We start from the raw sequence: 13,400 nt of genomic DNA, 5'->3' as shown, positions 1-13,400 counted from the left end.
TTTTATTATTTTTAACCCCTCCAGCACTATTATACTAAGCATTCTGTATTCAGAATGCTATTATTTTCCCTTATAACCATGTTATAAGGGAAAATAATACAATCTTCAGAACATCAATCCCAAGCCCGAACTTCTGTGAAGAAGTTCGGGTTTGGGTACCAAACATGCGCGAGTTTTCTCACGCGAGTGCAAAACGCATGACAATGTTTTGCACTCGCGCGGAAAAATCGCGCATTTTCCCGCAACGCACCCGCCTCTTATCCGGGCAAAAAACATGACGCCCGTGTGAAAGAGGCCTTATAGTGTCTCTGTAAACAGTGTAATAAAAATGCCCCCATAAAGTGTCAGCTGAAGGGGTCTCCTTTAGATTGTCAGTGGAATCTAACACGCATACAGCAATGGCGACTCCTTTAACAAATAAACCTTAGAGCTCATGCACACAGCCGTATGTATTTGCGGCCCTCAAAAAACGCATGTGCAAAAAATACGGATGACATCCATTTGCATTCCGTATTTTGCGGAACGAAACAGCTGGCCCTTCATAGAACAGTCCTATCCTTGTCCGTAATGTGGACAATAATAGGACTTTTTTTTGCAGAACGGACATACGGAAACAGAATGCACAGAGTAACTTCAGGACCCATTAAAATGAATTGTTCCACATACGGTCCGCAAAAAAAACCCAGACGGACACGGAAAACAAATAAGTTTGTGCGCATGAGCCCTTAGACATTAGTCTCCTGTATGTAGGTTGACAATTGAGAGGGGCAGTGCGGTAAGGCATGTCTGCAAGACCAGACTACAGAGGGTGTTTGTAGTCTGTAACCATGGAGATGCACAGCTCGGCATAGGAGCAGTATACAGGATACGGTAGGATATTTCGTGTTGCAGACCCTGATACAAGCTCATAAGCGCTGTGTAACTCATTGACTTCTAGTGCCTGGAAGCAGGCACTCCTGTGCCACTCAGCTGGCGAGCACATAACAGCAGGTGCCTGGCACAGGCTCAGCCCTCGCCGTCCTCTGTTTTCCTTTTGTTAGCGTGCAAGATCTTTCCCCAGTTTTATGTGCAAGGCCCCAGAGGTGCATTACAACCTTTGCACCTTGCTACTGTCTCCTATGGTTAACCACGTGTCCTCCTATGTATTCATTCCCTATGGTCCTGCAAAATGTGTAATTATATTTCTTGTTATGTAACTGTTCAATTGTAATATGCCTGGTTCACCAGCAGGTGGCAACATGAATGGCAGAGCTACAGGTACATAGAATGGAACCTTCCTTTCCATTCTAACACCCCCCTCTGTGGTGTGGTGGGCGTTTCCCACTTGCTGCAGGAAGGGTGGGGAACAATTTAGTTCAGTTTAGCTTACCCCCTGCTAGGGGAAGGAGGCAGGTGCATGTCCCTGTTGGACGTGGCCTTGCGTAGGCCAGCTGGAGCACCTTCAGCTCAGCTGGACACGGAGGCAGAAGCCTCTAAAGCCAGGAATAAAGTTCCCTGGACCAGTTTGGGGCTCATTCACACGACAGTGTTTTGGATCCGCATCTGAGACGCATTTTTTGTGTTTCGGGTGCGGACCCATTCACTTCAACGGAGTCGCAAAAGATGCGGACAGCACTCAGTGTGCTGTCTGCATCCATTGCTCAGTTCTGTGGCCACGCAAAAATTATAGATCATGTCCAATTATTGTTCGTTTTGTTGACAAGAATAGGCATTTCTATAATGGGCCGTCTGTTCCGTTCCACAAATTGTGGAAGGCACACGGGCGGCATCTGTGTTTTGCGGATCTGCAATTTGCGGACCGGAAAACACTGCACGGTCGTGTGAATGAGCCTTTAGAGACAGACTACAGAAAGAAGTTGCAGCCTACAGCTAAAGCTAAGTTATACAGCTATCCTGTCAGCACAGCAGAGCCAGAGAGCAACAGACGTAGCAGAAGGAGTTTGCCTGCCACCGTTCATGCTAACTCCTGCTGGAACCAAGACAAAGTTTGAAGACTGTTTCTGATGAACGTTTATTCAAGTAAGGCCTCATGCACACGACCGTGCATTTGTTTTTTTTTTGCCGTCCGCGGAACGGAGCCACGGATGCGGACAGCACACGGAGTGCTGTCCGCATCTTTTGCAGCTCTATTGAAATGAATGGGTCCGCATCCGAGCCGCCGATGCGGACCCAAACAACGGTCGTGTGCATGAGGCCTAAAGCTGCTGTTCAACTATACACAAGGTTTGGACTCAATTTATTTCTTCATCCCCTTTAACATCAACCCCACCTATCACAGATAATGGGGGCATAGCGCTCGGCTATTTTTGACAGCCCCATAGAAATGAATGGAGGGTGGATGCACATGTGCAGCGCGCTCTCCACTACTTTCCCCGCACCTATAAGACAATGGGGGCATATCCTAGCGAACCCCTTTAATACTGCTGGATGTGCCACGTTATATTTTGCACTAAGTAAAGAGTAGTAATAAAAATATGAATATAGTGGGCACTCAATATCTGGCACTACGTGTTGGGTACAACAGATTTAATCAGATAAAACAATATTATCAATCAATTACATACATAAAATAAAACTTGCAAAATATTCTCAATTATATGACAGTACAATTCATTAAAATGTTTCTATACATATTCATATAATATTCCTAGAGGTTAATAAAACTATATATATATATATATATATATATTCACATTTATTTCATAAAAGTCCCTTTAAAATCTTCCGCAAAAATTAGTGCAATTGATATGATATACGATGTATTATGCACTGAGCTTTGGCAATGTTCATCCGCTTATATATTAAGGTCAGTAGGTCTCGCTTCTATGGAGGGTTGCAATGGTAGCTATTCAGGGGTTAGTTGTATGCAGTATATTAAGATTAACTTACTGCTTGATGTTCGTTAGTTTCTCTGACTTTCGGGGCGTCCCACTACTGGTCAGTTCACTCACCCCTCTTCTTATATGCCGTATGTAAACTGCACTTCCACTTGGCAATATTGTTGCGATGTCCGTAGGGTTTCTTGTCGGTCTCTGTTCAGCGTCCCACGTGTAAAGGTTTGTCACGTGATCGGAGCTTCAGAGCGTCACGGTATTCCACGTAACCTAGATCTGATGCGATTGGATTAGTTCAAGTTCCGGAGGCGGTACCAACCTCCGCTTGTACAGCTTTCTAGCGATAATCTTGTTAATTTTTCGCAATAGTTTGTTGCTGATTGCAGTAATATAAGACTTCTAATTACTTGTAAGGATCACATCCACTCCCGCTATACGCGTTTCGAGGTTGCGTACCTCTTCCTCAGTAGCTGGTTTTTGAGATCCTAACTTCCTCCTTATAAATCATTAGAAGTCCCACCCTTTCTTCTAATTGAGATTCCTCCCAAAATCTGGTCAGGATTTCAAAAATGTGCATACTCCTTCCTCCTTTAGCTATGTCTTTATCTCAAGATATATCTTTTCTTATGTTTCAATGCACCATTTATGCGGTTAATCCTATGCATGTCAAAACATCTTATGCATATATACCATATAAAATTATCGTACGAATTATATTTTTATACGAATTATATTAATTGTATGTCATATATATAAAAGATTCTATAAAACTCCTAAAAACTTATAAAAAATGTTTTTAAAAAAAATACATATATATAGTATAAATTAGTCTCAGATATTCAGATTATTTCATTATTTTAAAATATTCCTTTCTGTTTTCTGTTTTTCTTTACACTGTGTTTTCACTATTCTGTTCATAGTTTTTAGTGCATGGGGGTGGGGGCCCTCCGTCGAGGGGAAATCGAAGTGCCGCTATAACAGCCAAACACCGATGTCCCATCAACGAGGGGCACACACCCCTTCTTTGTTACAGAAAGCCAAATATCTCAAAATCTGAGTTGTGGCCTCCGGGTAATAATGTGTTAAAATCAAATATCCGTCTTGCTTCCTGTCGTGACATATTAGAGATATGGTCTCCTCCCCTCCAATTTATATCTACTTTTTCAAATGCCGTGAATCGTAACTGTGAGGGGTCCTGATTATGGTGATACTTAAAATGTTTCGACAGTGAATGTTTGTTTTTCATATCCTGTCCTGATTTTTGTCATATGCTCTGCAATCCTCGTTTTTAACAGTCTTAGTTCGTCCTATATACTGTTTCTTGCAAGGGCATTCAATCAGATATAAAACATTTGAAGTATTACAAGATAAAAATGTATCTACGGTATATCATACGAGAAAGCATTCGTTGTAGAGGAGATGTTGACAGTCTTATTCGGGAACTTAGTATTCTTACAGTTGCTGCACGTATTGCATCTATAAAATCCTTTTAAATTAAATGCATTTTGATTTATTCTTTTCTTATTTTTTACAGTAGGTGCCACTTTCAAAGCTAAACTCGGTGCTCTCGTGTACACCACTTGTGGGCCATTGGATAGATATGGTCCTATTATCTTATCTTTTATAATATGGTGCCAATGGTTTTTAATAATGGCCTCAATTTTCTTATACTGTGCACTGTACGGTAAGATAATTCTAATTAGATCGTCATTTTTTTGGGCATTCCGTTTTTGATCTGTATCCGGTTTAGCTACTTTTTCTATAAAGAATTTTGTCCTATCCATTTTTTGTATTTCTTTTAGTGAATCATCCACTTGTTTAGGGGGGTATTTTTTAACAAGAAATTGTTCTTTCATAATCAAGGCTTCCCTCATGTAGTCATCTTCCTTCGTGCAGTTCCGTCTCAGTCTTCTAAACTGTCCCTTAGGAATGTTTAGCAACCACCTTGGTAGATGACAGCTCGTATATAGAATGTAACTATTACGAGCTATATCTTTCTGGTATGTATGACCTATCAATTGGTCTCCTTCTACTTTAATAGTTAAATCTAAAAATTCTATCCGTTGTCTGCTGACATTTGAGCTAAATTTTATATTCTTATCATTTAGATTAATATCTACTAAAAACACTGAGTTCTTCCTCTGTCCCCTGCCATATAAAGATCACATCGTCTATAAATCTTCTCCAGAGGACCAGGTTCGTCCCCATCCTTGGTGCTATATGCTGATCCTCCCACTGCGCCATAAATAGGTTAGCATAGCTGGGGGCGAACCTGGTGCCCATCGCCGTCCCTCTTATTTGGAGGAAAAATTCAGAGTCATAGGAAAAATAGTTATGGGTTAAAATATGTTCCACCCCATCTGCTATATACTTTACTTGTTCCGGTAAATATTCTCCATATCGTGTTAATTGTTGTGTCAGGGCATTTATTCCTTGATCATGTTTTATTACCGTGTACAGAGAATTAACATCGAGAGTACCCAAAATCCAATTGGGGTCATACTTTAAACTCTCGATGCTCTGTACAATCTGAGTAGTGTCTCTGATATACGAGAATGTTTTCCTTACTATTGGCTGTAGTAATCTGTCCAAATATTGGGACAGATTTGAATTGTAAGATCCTATACCAGAAATAATAGGCCTTCCTGGGGGGTTCATTGGGTCTTTATGCACCTTTGGTATAGTGTAAAATATGGGCATACGTTTCTGTGTTCCCATAATAAATTTTGATTCTTGTTCATTTAACTATGAACAGAATGGTGAAAACACAGTGTAAAGAAAAACAGAAAACAGAAAGGAATATTTTAAAATAATGAAATAATCTGAATATCTGAGACTAGTTTATACTATATATATGTATTTTTTTTAAAACATTTTTTATAAGTTTTTAGGAGTTTTATAGAATCTTTTATATATATGACATACAATTAATATAATTCGTATGAAAATATAATTCGTACGATAATTTTATATGGTATATATGCATAAGATGTTTTGACATGCATAGGATTAACCGCATAAATGGTGCATTGAAACATAAGAAAAGATATAGCTAAAGGAGGAAGGAGTATGCACATTTTTGAAATCCTGACCAGATTTTGGGAGGAATCTCAATTAGAAGTCTTATATTACTGCAATCAGCAACAAACTATTGCGAAAAATTAACAAGATTATCGCTAGAAAGCTGTACAAGCGGAGGTTGGTACCGCCTCCGGAACTTGAACTAATCCAATCGCATCAAATCTAGGTTACGTGGAATACCGTGACGCTCTGAAGCTCCGATCACGTGACAAACCTTTACACGTGGGACGCTGAACAGAGACCGACAAGAAACCCTACGGACATCGCAACAATATTGCCAAGTGGAAGTGCAGTTTACATACGGCATATAAGAAGAGGGGTGAGTGAACTGACCAGTAGTGGGACGCCCCGAAAGTCAGAGAAACTAACGAACATCAAGCAGTAAGTTAATCTTAATATACTGCATACAACTAACCCCTGAATAGCTACCATTGCAACCCTCCATAGAAGCGAGACCTACTGACCTTAATATATAAGCGGATGAACATTGCCAAAGCTCAGTGCATAATACATCGTATATCATATCAATTGCACTAATTTTTGCGGAAGATTTTAAAGGGACTTTTATGAAATAAATGTGAATATATATATATAGTTTTATTAACCTCTAGGAATATTATATGAATATGTATAGAAACATTTTAATGAATTGTACTGTCATATAATTGAGAATATTTTGCAAGTTTTATTTTATGTATGTAATTGATTGATAATATTGTTTTATCTGATTAAATCTGTTGTACCCAACACGTAGTGCCAGATATTGAGTGCCCACTATATTCATATTTTTATTACTACTCCATATTGTGGTTAGGGTGAACCACAACTTAGTGAGAGCACCGGCCTATATTAACAGGAGGGGTGAGCCACTATATATATTAATTACTAAGTAAAGAGTGCCACGTTCACTTCTGGCCTGAATCTTCAAATATCATTTCACTGATCCCCAGGGAGCAACAATCTGAGAGTACACCCTGACACAACGCCTCATCAGGACCACTACCACTCCCATCCTCTAGATCGGCTCCTCAGGGGCTCCCTGCACGAGCCGGTACCATTTTGGCAAATTGCAGCCATCCTTGTATTTACTTGGATGGTCATTTATCTGGATGACATGGTCAATCAATACACTTCCCTGAGACCTTTTGGCAATGACTTAAATCCCGTGGGAACAAAGGATCGAGCACCATCATATCCAATATGCCCGATCCTTCCTTCTTTCTTTCCACATTTGCTATTCAGGGACGGTCAGGAGGCCATTATGCACATCGGGGCTGCAGAAAGACCACTGCAAGGGGTTAATTATTGAGTTAAATGTTGGGATGAAGATATGCAAATCAGCTCTTTTCAAAAGGATAAGAAAGCTGAGCCTCTGATGCCACCAGATGTAACGCAGCTATCTTATAAGGCAGGGCTTTACCTTTTAAACAGGCCTTGAGACATGACTCGTAAAATTACTAAGCCAGCACCTCATCTGCAGACAGCTGTTTCAAGGTGATTGACTCTCATCAGTGCAGAGCAGAGAGTACTGGCTTAAAGGGGTCATGCCATCATATAGGACATGACAAAGCTAGAACCAGCTCTGTACTTCACATGGATCCAGAGATCTCTCCATTCAATGCTCTGCTAGATTGTCTTCAGGCTGGGCAGCTCAGGGAGCATGTCCTTTCTGCTGCAGTTCTCTCCCTATCACATCACAGGGGGCACATCCTTTCACAGGGAATGTGTCCATTAAGCAGAGATCTCCCCCTATCACAGCTCAGGGGGCACGTCCTTTCTCAGGGAATGTGTCCCTTCTGCAGAGATCTCCCCCCTATCGCAGCTCGGGGGGCGCGTCCTTTCTCAGGGAATGTGTCCCTTCTGCGGAGATCTCCCCCTATCACAGCTCGGGGGGCATGTCTTTTCTCTGGGGTTCAGGTCCTTTGTGCTGCAGTTATTTCCCTGTGACTGCCACAGTTTCTAACAGAAGATATGACTGTTGGTAGTTGAATATTTAAACTGAGCATGTGTGACCACCTTACTGAGGTGGACAAGAAATAGCAAAAGAACAAACAGCAGGTGGCCCTATACAAATGCATTTTATTGAATAGCTCAGTGGCTATACAAAATTTTTAATTGCATGCAATTAGAAAAATATTCAGATCCAGGTGCTGGTTTGAAAAATTTTGAATAATATGTTTAATTGGCACAACCCCTTTAACTGGCTGAGATGCCTTGGTCAGGTTTTAGGGGATACAATTTCTCCTTATAGTTGGCGTGAGCACTGACTTATAGGATAGCTACCTTACATCTGGGGGCATTAGAGGCTCATCTTTTTCATCCTTTTGGAAATACTTGATTTGCATATCCTCGTCCTAAAAGACCATTGTCTGGCCTATAAGATTCCTTGTGCAGACTAGGAGTTCTCCAATAGTATCCCTGAGAAATGTTGAATGTGATTTATTATGTTTATGTGCTCAAAAGCAATATATAAGGCAAAACGTCAACAAATTGTCAAACTGCTTAGGTTACCAGGGTGTTGGACCTGGTCCACCCCCCTGGTTAGCTAGACAGTCTATAGAAGGAGTGAACAAACTAGTGTTCGGTACCAGCGCTGGAGTGAAGTTTTTTGGGGTTAGTAATTACCTTATGTCAGTGTTCGGTTATATTCAGATGGTTGACCGCTCACTCTCTGATGTTGCAGACAGGATGAGATGACTTGTGCGGCGCTTCTCTGAAAGGATTCTTCCTGCTCAACCTCTAAGCATGTACGCCGCCCCGGCCGGTGGCTGGCGTGCACGCGAGGGAGCTGTGATGGTGCGGGGTTCCGGGACGTGCGGCGTGACGTCACGACTGTCCTACGGTGTAATCCAGAGACCAAAAAGATCCTACGCGTTTCGAAACCTACGGGTTTCTTCGTCAGGGATAGTTGTTCTACCTGAGGACCATAATTCCGATTTCAGTGATTTTTCTATTTATGATGATGATATCAATGATTGTTCCACTAATATAGGATCAATAAGATCCAATAGACAATCCGTAACTAAGCCTAACATGCATAATATATCTACTAGTGAGAATATATCTGTACAACAGCCCCTAATACCGAATGTAATGATAAGGGCCACTACAACGAATGGTTCCATCCAAACCAGCAACCGATATGATATATTGGAATCACTGGATGAGGATCCTAGAAACGATGATTCCAACATTATAGGAGAACAGGTAGACAATGGTGTCCTATCTCATCAGGAAGAAGAAATCAATGGCACAAATCATCAAATGCCACACAGTTACAGCTCAATATTAAAAAAGAACATTAATAGACGAGCTAAAGATAAATCCCTAAAAATAGATAACATAATAAAAACGAAAAGAAAGACAGTAAAAAGGGATTTTTTCCAGGCAAGACCTTCACAAAGAAAAAAACAAAAAGAGGCACGAGGGGGAAAGGATTAACCAGGAAACTTGAAAGTAAACGTAAGGGAGGGCAGGGTATATATAATCTCAGTCGTTACACCCTGAAGGATAATGAGCTGGTATTGTTGGATAAAGGTCTCAAATTTGCCCCCACCTCCAAATTCTGCCCCTTTTATGCATTTGTAGGTATTAAAAATTTTTTGAGAAATTTAGCCCCAACACTGACAAAATTACACCAAAGGTTGACGTAACATCATCTATAGGATCCCATAATAATCTCCATATCAATATGGGACAACAAACCTTTGTCAATACAGGTACTTTAACTAGGACTCCTTTACACACCACGCTGAGACCGAAATCTCACTTTAACCCTCTCGGTGAATATTCTGACGCTTTTAATGCGTTTCAAGCTTTGGTACTGAAAGATTTACGCAAAATCAACCCCAATAAGAAACGAACAGGCCCTCAAAATTTGTCCCCATGGGAGAAAAAGGCCATCAGATCATTACAAACTAACAATCAAATTGTGATTAGGCCCGCAGACAAAGGGGGGGGTATTGTTATTCTAGATGAGGATTCCTATCTTAGTGAATCAAAACGACTCCTTAGTGATACAAAGACTTATAAAAAATTGAGCTTTGATCCTACTAATATATACAAACAAAAACTTGAATCTCTCATCAAAAAAGGCAAACTAAAGGGTATCCTAACAGGTGAGGAAGCACAATATATCAATAACCAATGTCCCAAAATCCCTATATTTTATTATTTGCCAAAAATCCATAAAAATCTAACTAACCCCCCTGGTCGACCGATCATCTCAGGGATAGACAGTCTGACGGCCAACCTTTCCAAATATGTGGACACTCTATTACAAAATCATGTCCAGAAACTTCCGGCGTATCTTAAAGATACCAAACATATTTTACAACTTTTGGAAGATATCAAATGGGAGGATGACTATATCCTGGGGACCCTGGATGTCACCTCCTTATACACTGTGATCGAAAACACAAAAGGAAGGACAGCGACCGAATATTTTTTAGAGAAAGATGGTAATATGCCAAAAGAACAAATAGAATTTACTGGTGATTGTATCAGTTTTATCCTTACACATAATTATTTTAAATTCAACCAGGATTTTTATTTGCAGACGTGGGGTACCGCGATGGGGACCAGATTCGCGCCGAGTTTCGCTAATCTATATATGGGCCACTGGGAGGACACCGCTATCTTCCCAGAGGGCAATCTCGGCGCGAATCTGGTCCTATGGAGACGTTTTATTGATGATATTGTTTTTATTTGGAAGGGTGAGGAATCGGATCTGAACCATTTTTTAATTAATTTAAATAAAAATGAATTTTATCTAGACTTTGTACCAATATATAGTAGAGAGCAGGTTAACTTTTTAGATCTAACCATATTTATTAAGGAAGGGCAAATTCACACAAAGACATATTGTAAACCCACGGACTGCAATAGTTACATTCCCCTTAAAAGCTGCCACCTACCCACGTGGCTTACAAACATCCCTCGCAGTCAATACATCGGGTTACGCAGAAACTGCACAAGTATTGGTCATTTTGAGGAGGAGACTAAAGATCTCAATATTAAATTTATTGAAAAAGGGTACAAAATGGAGGACTTGGAACCCACCATTAAACAAATAAGAGAGGTAGATCGCAACTCACTATTGAAGAATAAAGTGCAGAACCTAAAACAACCTGCTACGAACCCATGTATTGATGCCCCTATTAAGATCCCCATAATTACTGGTTATAATGAAGGGGCTATAATTCTTAAAAGAATTGTTAAGAAACATTGGGAAATGTTGCGACAAGACAAATTAATAGGTGATAAGATCCCAAAAAATCCCACATTCATCTTTAGAAGATCATTAAACTTGTGCAATATGGTAGCACCCACTGTGAGACTACCCCAAACCAAAAAATTAAACCATCTGACACATAAAGGTTTCTTCCCATGTAAAATGTGTAATAACTGTAAAAAAATTAAACATGGCATAACTAAATTCCCCATAACAGAAATAGGGGATAACCATCATAAATACAAAATCAATCAATATATCTCATGCAATACCCGAGGTGTTATCTATTTCATAAAATGTCCATGTTTAAAAATATATGTGGGTCGAACCAAACGTGAACTAAAAACTAGGATGGGGGAACATCTCAATAACATAAACAAAAAATATGATGATCACCCTCTGTCCCGCCACTATACCCAATACCATGCAGGAAATTTTGTCGGTTCCTATTTTGGGGGCATTGAAAAAATAAAACCAAATCCAAGAGGTGGAGATATTATTAAACAATTGTCCAGATGTGAAAGTAAATGGATGTTCAGATTGAACTCTCTGGCACCCAATGGCCTGAACCGAGAGATGGAACTATTTGCATTTTAAAATACCTAAAATACCTAAATTTTAAAATCTAATTAAAATCAAATTGATGTTTATTATAAGTAGGTAATTGCCACGTTCTATCTATTTGGGATTATATATAATATAATATCTTATCAGGGTGATTTAATTTTGAGCGGCTGCTATAGGGACCGGGCACCTACTTAAACCCAGAGCACAGGTAGAACAACTATCCCTGACGAAGAAACCCGTAGGTTTCGAAACGCGTAGGATCTTTTTGGTCTCTGGATTACCCCGTAGGACAGTCGTGACGTCACGCCGCACGTCCCGGAACCCCGCACCATCACAGCTCCCTCGCGTGCACGCCAGCCACCGGCCGGGGCGGCGTACATGCTTAGAGGTTGAGCAGGAAGAATCCTTTCAGAGAGGCGCCGCACAAGTCATCTCATCCTGTCTGCAACATCAGAGAGTGAGCGGTCAACCATCTGAATATAACCGAACACTGACATAAGGTAATTACTAACCCCAAAAAACTTCACTCCAGCGCTGGTACCGAACACTAGTTTGTTCACTCCTTCTACTGTCTACACAACCTTGGACCGGAGCAGCCGTTATCCAACCAGGTACACAGCAGCGGCTCTGTCTGCCTAGCGCACACAGAGAAAAACTCATACAGCGACAGCGCAGGCACAATCATAAATATATATTCTAAGCTAGACAGTCTAGTCTGAGCCAGGCAAGAGACAAGAACTACATGTTATATCTCGTGAGAGCTTGGCCCAAGTTCAAAGAAACTTCTGAGACTTCAGCTGCCGCTGAAGCAACTCTACTATCAGAGTGATGATCCTGAGAGAACGAAATAAGGTCCAGAACCTACAAGGCCATGCATGGGATTCAGACAGTATTATGCTTCGAGATAGAATATTGCAAAAGCATCCCCCATACTTTGAGACGGACTGGTCACCCGTATCAAATATCTGCTCCGCTCAACCCCGGAACATCAGAAGGAGTTAAGAACCTTATGGCATGACTGTGGTTCTGATTAGAAACTGCAAGATGTCCTTAGTGAGAGAGTGGGAGTACTACAACTATCATCATTGTTGCTGCCTATACACTGCTATTGGGCGAAGATAACTCAGTGATAAACAGCTTGGAACTGCCTTTCCCTGCTTTATGTACTACTACTCCTACCATCAACTCTGTAAAACTGTTATTTGTTACAGGGAATTGACTCCACCATCCGTCCGCTGGCCTCTGGATCTGCCCTTCTGTTTTGCCCCCTACCATAAAGGACACCCCAACTACCACCAGGCAGGAGCCCCAATACCAGGGTGTGTACGGAAGAAAGGGTGTGCCCTCCAGTCACTGCACAGCCCTAGGGAGCGCCAGAGTGGAGATGCATCGGGTACTAATGGGAGCATGACCTATATAACTATACACCTCAAAGTAAATAGAGACCCCAGATTCAGACCCCAAAACAACCTCAAATCAGCTCGCACTACAGAAAGACCCGAGATTAAATAGGGGCTCATTTACGAACATTTTTATGCCAGTTTTTGGCATAAAAAAATGTTGCATCATCCCCTTTTTATGACTTTTAGAATTCCTGTTTGACAATAATTTGTCGCATGGCTGTTTTTGCGACACAGGAATGTCAGGGGTTTGGGAGGGGCATGGCGGGGCCAGCACTTCAGCCC

Source organism: Bufo gargarizans, chromosome 3, assembly GCF_014858855.1.
Source record: "Bufo gargarizans isolate SCDJY-AF-19 chromosome 3, ASM1485885v1, whole genome shotgun sequence".
Classification (NCBI taxonomy): domain Eukaryota; kingdom Metazoa; phylum Chordata; class Amphibia; order Anura; family Bufonidae; genus Bufo; species Bufo gargarizans.
Note: the sequence above shows the minus strand (reverse complement) of the source record.